An 8,901-nucleotide genomic window follows, 5' to 3' on the forward strand; every position below is an offset into this window, starting at 1 on the left:
GAGCTTTGCTGAATTTCTGCGACTGAAGGAAGCTGTCATTATGTTGTGCATCCTGTGTGTGAGGGAGAATTGAGGAGAACATCTGCAAAAGATGCAAAAGGATCATACAAGGCTTTGACCTCTCTCTCCAGGCTGAACCTGATTGGTTTTCCTGCTAGCAAATGGCAAATCCACTCAGAGAAAACCTGCAATTCCTTCCCCAACAGGCTTGCAAACAGCCAGACCTCAACACACCACAGCAGTGACCATGCTGGAATGGTCCCATGCTCTGATGATGGGTTTTTGGATTTGGGTTTGGCAAATCAGGCAGCAGGGGATGAAGAGGGTGTGCTTTCCATGCTTTGTCTGATGCACCTAGTCCAGGATCAGAGCTGGATCCCAAAGCTGCCAGGAGCAGGGTGGAACTGGAATCCATGCTATTGATCTCTATCTGTACTTTGGTCTCTATCAAATGCATCTTGGTCTGAATCAGGGAGAAGGCTTAGTTCAACCCACACCCCATTAGTGAATGCTCCATATCCACTGTAAAGTTCCTACAGCTCCTGGGTCACCAGCAGCTGGACTTTTTCAAGGCTGTCTCTCCTTTCAGGGTTTCTCCAGTCACTGGAGAGGATGGAGATGTTTTCCTCCATTGCCCTGGGTGGGATGCACAGAGAGAGATTACCATGGATATTAATTTTTAATCTGGGACATGTGAGATGTGGCACAGCTGCCCCCTCACAACACAGAAGGCAGTGCCATAATAACATAATAACTCTTTAGGATTCTGGTCAATAAGGAAAATGTGAAATCTGTAATATTTCTGTATTTATAAGCCTCTGGGCACTGGGGTCGTGCATTGAGATGATCACTGAAGGCAGGGTTGCCCATCCACGTGCAGCAGCCATGCTGATGACACCTGGAACACCCAGGGTGGAAGGAGCAGGATGGTCACAAAGGTGATAAGGGAGATGCAGCACTGGGGAGAGCCAGCTAACCTTGGAAGAACTCCCAGCCCTTTTGTCTCCAAGCTCCTGAGAACAAAATTAATTCCTACCCAGACTTCAGGAACGTGGCTATTTAATGTATAAGGCCTCATCTGGATCAATGCAAACTTCCTGCTTCAGAAGGTGGAAAAGCCTCTGTGGAACAAGGACTGTGAACACAACTGCTGTCCCGTGAGAATCTCCCCTGCAGGAAGAGCCTCACCTCCCTCAAGGCTACTCAATTCACAGGGTAGATGACAAACCCAGATGTTGACTCCTAATGCTGCTTTTCAAGATGCTGGATTGAAGAACAGGTTGATGTTGCAACGTTGTAGTTCACACACTGAATTACAAAAAAACCCAACATTTTCTCCAAAAAGAGTCTGTTTGTCCTCCTCAAACTGTTTTTGTTTCTCTTTCAGGTGTCTGCTTGTGATGGCATTACAGAACAGCATTTAGACCTGCACACAGGAGGGCAAACATGGAAAACAGGAAATATTATGGCCATTTTCTACAGATAACAATCCAAAATATGGTAGGCCTGACCTCACCCTCAAAACCCTCCCAACTTAGTTGTCCTTTTTGAGGACTGAACCTCAGATGAGTGAGAACCAGAGAGCCAAACTGCAGTGACCAGCCCAGGCGGGGATCTCTCTTTTCATATTTTTATGTGACATCATTGAGTTTTCCTGATGTGCTTTCCTGGCTCTTACAGCACCAGGCAGGGTTGGACTGCTCATTCTTCATTAAAAAGCACAGGATAATCACAGGAAATAGTGAGAAACAAAATGGAAGCCTGAAACCTTGTCTGGTGTATTAGTCATGGAGAGTTTCCTCTCCAGCATGCAGTAGGTTGGATATGAGACATTTATTTGTCAATGAATGAGAGAGATTCTCACTGCAGGGTGCTTGTGCATGTTCTGAGAATGGTAAACAGAGAAATTCAAAGCAGAAAGAGGAGCAGGGAAGGAGAGGAGCAGGAGGGGGTGAAGAGCTCCCTGTTTCCCTGGGGTCACTCCTGGCAGCACACAGAGGCACAAGACAGCATGTATCCAGGAATAAATGAAGTTCTTCCTCCTTGACTGTTGTCATCTCTTATTTACTGGCCAAAGGCCACTCTCCAAAGGCATGGCACACATCCCATCACGTCTCCCTGTGCTAAAGAACAGCTCTCCCTATATTTAGCATTCCCCATCTCCCATTGTGTAGCTGCAAACACATCCCACCCGTGCTCCATGGGCACGCCAAGGTGGGGCTTGGTGGTTCCTGCTGGACACTCCCTATTTTTAGCTATCAGATGATGTGTGGATGTTTGTCAGCTCCTGGCAATTCTTTCCAGGAAACAGGTCTGGACACAGTTTGTAGCTCCCCATGATGTAAAATCCTGCACATTTTCTCCCTCCTGGTGCCAGCGGGAAGGAGGAGGAGAGAAGGGTTGGAGATGTGTCCTGCAGGTGGGCTGGGTGGGGTAAGGTGAGATGATTCCCCCAGGAAAAATCAATCCAGGCAGAGCTCTGCGGACTCATTGAGAAGAGAAGCTCTGGGGAGTCCTTGTTTTGTCCTTTCAATACTGAAAAAAGATGGGGACAAACTTTTCAGCAGGGCCTGTTTTGATAAGACAAGGGGGTGATGGTTTTAAACAAAAAGGGTCAATTCACATTAGCTCTAAGGAACAAATTTTTACAAAAAAGATGCAAAAATACTGGCACAGGTTGCCAAGAGAGGTGGTAGATGCCCCATCCCTGGAAACATTCAAGATCAGGCTTGGAGGAACCTGCTCTAGTGGAAGATGTCCCTGCTCATTGCAGAGGGCTTTTAAAGGTCCCTTCCAACCCAAAGTATTCTTTGATTCTATGATTTAATGCTTGAACCTCATACTATTAGGCACATTCATCTTCTCACAGGATGATGTGGACTACAGGAATGCCTCTTGTGGGAATTCTCTCTGACAGCACCCAAAAAGCAGCAGTTTGAACAGTTTGAACAGTTTGGACGGTCTGAACCTCAGGAGTAAGACCATCCTGCCACTTTCTTTTGCTGGACCCTGTCAAAACCATGGATGAGTTGGCACATGGGCAGAATTTGATCTGATGGGATTGATCCAATTCCTGGAGTGACTCTCCTACTGTCCTTATTCAGAGGCTGCAGTGGATTAGTTAAATGTTTAAAGCTGGGGAACAAAGGACAGGGATGCGTGGCTGATTTTCCCAGAAGAGTTGTGATGCTGGTGCTGCTCTGCTCAGATTGATCTGGCAAAGGGCATGAATAGTGAAACCAGCAGAGATTTATGCTACTGAAATCTCACCAGGAAAACCTGCTGAAGGATATTTTTCCCAGTCTGCAGGAAGTGAGCAGGAAAAGGGACAGCCTATATTTGATGTTGAAAAGTGAAAAAGATTGCACAAGAAAAAAAGAAAAAAAGCAGCCTGAGCATACAGAGGTCCCAAATTAACCATTCCCAGGGTGTCATCCTTAGAAAGAGAGAAATGTCATCACTGCACTCAGCCAGAGTCAAAAAGGTCAAATTGGAGTTTAGAGTTTATGAGAAGAATATTGTTTAAAAAAATCCACCTGGGCTCTGAGCCCTTGTATGGTGGGCACAATGCTGATCCCCTACCTCAGGGGGCTACAATGGTGCTGGGAAAGGTAAAAGCACCAGGAACAATTCCAAGCCCCGAATGGCTTCTGTGTAAGAATAGACTGGGTGCCCATTGTCTGCAGGGGAGAAAGCTGAGCAGGGTCACAGCATCCGGAGGGAGAGGAGGAGGAGGAGGAGGAGGAGGCAGGAGCATTTGCTCCTTCCCCCATCTCCAGCAGCTGGGCAGCATCCCTCAGCCAAAAAACAGCCAGGAAGAGCTCAGGTGTGGCTCTTGCTGCCTCAGCATGATGTACAGAGCAGAAACATGAAAAAAGCTGAAAAAATTTCATGGAGGACATGAAATTCTGGTGATGTGAATACTGGTGACTGATGAACACGATGCTCTGGACCACCGCCCTCGTGCTGGAGCTTCTGGGGAGATCTGCTGTTGCTGCAATTCTCATTCTGCTCTCCAGGAATATTCCTCCATTCCCACTCTCTCCCTTTATCCATCCCCAGTTATTTTGGGGACCTGGTGGTGGCTCAGGCCAGGCTTTGCTGAGCTCCATGGTGGTTGGTGGCTGTTGTTCCCTGAGGAATGTGACCTGAGGGATCTGACAATGAAAAGAAGCACAGTAGAATCGCGCCAAAAGAAGAGCCAGGGGAGCCCCATCATTATGAAGTGAAACCAGCCCAAAAAAAAATGAAGGGCTTGAGCCCTCAGGGAAGTACAAAGATCTGCTTTCCTGCAGGGATCAAAAGGAGTCAGAGATACCCAGTCAGATGGCAGGGAGAACCCAGAGTTCCCTTGAGAGCGATTTCCTCCTCAAAACCCCAACGAATTTGTAGGATTTTTTTCTTGGTAGCCTTCTAAGGGAGGGGATAAAGAGGCTCTCAGTTCTGGGAGCGCAATCCCTTCTCTGCTGGAGGGGGCAGGAGGCTTAATGCAGCCCGGCATCCCTCCCTTTCAGCTCAGCCCCAGACACAAAGGCAGAAAAATGCCAGGAATTTCCCAGCGCCCTCCCCAGACCTGCTCCCATCTCCCTTTCCCCCCCTTCACCACCTCCTCCGGCTGGGAGGGAGGAATACTAATGACAAAATAGGGATCTTTAATAGGCCTCTTGCCTGGTCACTTTGGGATTGAATGCTGAAAGGGATGGACGTGACCAGCCATAAGGAATGAAACTTCTTCAAGTCCCATTTCTTGATTTTGCTGCTTTTGTTTTTTTTGGTTTATTTTTTCCCTTCCCCAATTTCTCCCCCCTTTCCACTCCCCCTTTCTAATTTTTTCATCCCTGAAAAAATTCCCCTCGGCCCCTCGCCTCTGTTCCTTTCCCTTGGAGTCAGGCTGCAGCTCTAATCACTGCAGGGTGATTAGCATGTGAAGGGAGAGAGGAAAACAAAATCTTTGTTGCTGGCTGGTGGAGCCGGAGCAGCTGTCTGGATGGATGCTGGCTCCTGTGGGATCCTCCCCACTGCCTCTGATCCCTTCCATTGTGGATGTTTTTCCTGTAAGAACAGGCAGCACACCAAGGAAGGGCACAAAACGGGATGGGGACCAAAGTCAGAGCAGGTGGGCTGTGTTTTGTGGGGAAAAAACCCAGAATGTAATTTTTGTTTTCAGCTTTGAACTTGGGAAGGGTAAGGGGGGGACAGGGACTTGAGTGCTGTGCCAAATGAAAGGATAATTTGTAGTGCCGACCTCAGTGGGAACGGGAGGCACAACACAGAGCCCTTTGATGAGTCCAGGCTAGGGATGGAGGAGGTGGATGGAGCTGGAGGCTGGGAAGGGAGAAAAGGCAAATGCTGTGAGTTAGGTGGTGCTGGATGCTAAAAATAGGTCAGAAGCTGTTGTAAAATAGTTGATAGATTGTTAAGCATGTACTGTTAGTTTGGTTGTTATATTGTAAAAGGGGTTAAAACGGTAGTTACAAGAAATAGGGTACTCAATGTAACATAACACACCTCAGTAAAGTGCACCGCAAGCCAGACTGGACAGAACTGTCATGGGCCATTCAAGGCCGTAAACCTTCATGCAAATGAAGGATCCAAACAGAAACCAATCCAAAGGGACAAAAAACAGGATATAAAGGGGCTTCTGACCCACTGGATTGTGCTGCTCCATCTGGGATATCGGGGTCATCGCTACAGGCCTTGCAGCATCCCCAACAGGAACACTCCTGCTTGGCCTGTGGGCCCCCTTGCTTTAGGCCTTTGGGTTTTTTTGTAATAAATGCTGAAATCACTCTAGTACTGGGAGCATAACAAAACTAATAGTACACTTGAAATGTACTATTAGTTTGGTTATGGTAAAAGGGGTTAAAAGGGTAGTTATAAGAAATTACACCTCAGTAAAGTGCACCACCCCCCAAGTGAAAAGAGCCAGCCTGGATAGAACTGTAACAGGCAAATCAAGAGCCTTAAACCTTCATGCAATTGAAGGATCCAAACAGAAACCAATTCAAAGGGACAAAAAACAGGATAAAAAGTGGCTTCTGACTCACTGATTTGTGCTGCTCCACCTGGGACATCGGAGACATCGCTACAGGCCTTGCAGCATCCTCGATGGGAACGCTCCTGCTCAGCCCACAGGCCCGCTTGCTTTAGGCCTTTATTTTTATTGTAATAAATGCTGAAATCACTCTAGTACTGGAAGCCTGCTCTTGTTTTTAACACTGGGGACAGTGGGATGGGGGCCTCTCAGAATCTCTGCTGGTCAGAGTGACTCCGAGATAGGTACAAGCCTCTTTTCCCAGCCCAGCAATCAAAGAAGGAATCAGGATTCCTCGGCTGTGGTTCTCAAGGCTGTTTATTTTTTTTTTATCTATAACATTCTCTTTTTGGCCTGCTGAGGTCTGTTCAGCAGGTCTGACAGAGGCACACTGACCACCCTCAGAGGTGGTTTTGTCTTTAATACTAAAAACTATGTGTACATTATTCACAATAACTTCCCAATACCTATCACCTATGTTAGTGAGTTTCTACCTTAAACCAATCCAAAAGTGCCAACATCGCCCAGGAGATGGAGGCTAGGAAGAAGAAGGAAGAAGGACAGGGCACCCCTAAATTCCTCCATCTTGGGACCCAGAGCCCCCATTTTAAAACCCAAAAAATCTATTTTTCACCCCTTGACAAACTAACTATTATTCCCTTGACTTGTAGTTCTTCATATAAAGGTGGTAATTTGCTCCATGGGTAAAAATCAAAGTCGCAGTTGTCCTGGGCTCTGTGCCAAGGTCTCTGAGCCCCCCTGGCAGGGGCTGGAGCCATCCAGGACAGCCAGAGAGATGTCCTGGGTTCTGACAGGGACCCAAACTGTGCAAGGCATCCCTGTCCCCTGTGAGGGAAATCTTGGCCAGCAGAAGATGATGAAGGGCTGGCAGGTGGACAGGATGGTTTTTGCTCATCCTCCCCAATGCCTCGATGAGTGTTATAGATGGATAATGAGATGATTGGCTTTCACAATTAAAAGATAACTATTGCATGAATATTAAGAAAAGCTTTAGTGATGTATAGTTATGTTATTGTGGTTTAGATGTCCTCTGTTCTCCCCATAGTTCCCTTTCCCCCTGTATTGTTGCCATCACATAGCCTGGGCTGTCCAGGACAGGTACAAAGAAGCTGCACACGTGTCCCTTGCATGGGGCAGTTGGGAATGGAAAAGCTTGGTGCTTAGGGAGTGGGGCATGACAGCACCTGACCTCCAATCCAGTTACAAAGCAGTTTCCACTGATAAATGGCAAAGAAGAGCTGACTGACAGACTTTGGGAGGGGCCAGGGCTGGCTGATGCAACCCCCAGGGGTATAAAGGACTGAGCATCCACCTTGAAGATGAACCAGCCATGTGGTATGCATGAGGGGCAGTTTCCAGCATTGCAGCTTTTTCCTTATTTAGTCCCTTGCTGTATTTTTGTTAAGGTTTAATAAACCTCTTTAAATTTTCAAAGTGAGCAGAAGTTTCTCCCAATGAGTGATGGATCCATGAGGAGCCTGCAGCAGCCTGGGGCAGCAATTACAGCCCGAGGGTGGACAGTGGCTCCGAAGGGACGTGTTAGTGGAGTGGAAAATGGTATCTGGTATTTGTTAGGAGGCTGTGATGGGAGCACTGCTGCCTCTGGGGCAGGGTATTCCCTGCAAGCTCCAGGGCTGGCTGTGCTCAGCCCCTCCTCCCCTCGCTCCAGGTGTTTCCTCTTCTGAGCTCGATAATGAAATCTGTGAGCCCGAGCCAGGTTATATTTAGTTTCCACCATTGCTGGCAGGGCCTAACAAACAGCAGCAAAACACCTCTGGTGAGTTTCCAGCCCCTGAGGCTCAGGATCTGCCTCTGTGGGGGCAGGAGAGGGGGTTGAGGGATGGGAACAGGGCAGCACACAGCTGGTTGTGCCACCAGCCACTGCTTTGAGCCAGCCCCTCACAGAACAATGAGATCCAGAGCAGTTTTGTTTTGGGAACTGTCTCTGGCTGTGCAAACTAATCCCATATAATGTCTGGTATTCCTGACCTGTCTCTGCTCCCTTAGTGAAGAAGCTCTTGCTGAGTGCAGGTGTCCTCCACCTTCCACATCATTTATTCCTCAAGCTGAGCTTTACTTTGGACTCCTGACCATGCCATGCACAGTAGGTGGGATTCAGCTGCCTGGTCATGGGTTTATTGCATCATCTGGGTTGTCTTGTCAGGTGTCTGATACATCTGCAAGCTTTCTATATCCCAAAGAGAGGACTCTCAGGTACAGGGTGGAGTTCCTGGGGTGTTCTGTGCAGGGCCAGGAGTTGGACTTGGATTTGGTGGTTTGAGGATCCCCAGGATGAGGGAAGAGATGAGAATCCTGACTCCATGTTTCAGAAGGCTGATATTATATTATATTATATTATATTATATTATATTATATTATATTATATTATATTATATTATATTATATTATATTATGTTATATTTTTGCTATACTAAACTATAGAGAGAAAGGATACATCAGAAAAGTAGAAAAGAATGAATAATAAAAACTCCTGACCGACCAGTGAAATCGACACAGCCGGCTGTGATTGGTCATTAAGTGAAAACAATTCACATGGGACCAATCAAAGATGCACCTGCCACATTCCACAGCAGCAGATAATTATTGTTGACATTTATTTTCTGAGGCTTCTCAGGAGAAAAAAATATGACAGGGACACTTGGATGATCCTAGTGGATCCCTTCCATCTCAGGATATTCTATGACATCTGAGAGCACCTCAGCTGGTGTCACAGCTCTGCTGAGTTGAGCCCTCAGTCTCTGTTGGCTTCCATGGGAGTTTAAACACCAAACTCAAAAGGATGGAATCACAGAATGAATCACAGAGGGGTTCGGGTTAGAAGGGAG

The sequence above is a fragment of the Melozone crissalis genome, unplaced genomic scaffold, assembly GCF_028551555.1.
Source record: "Melozone crissalis strain CALT ecotype California unplaced genomic scaffold, PUWL_Pcris_2 ptg000110l_1, whole genome shotgun sequence".
In the NCBI taxonomy this organism is placed as follows: Eukaryota; Metazoa; Chordata; class Aves; order Passeriformes; family Passerellidae; genus Melozone; species Melozone crissalis.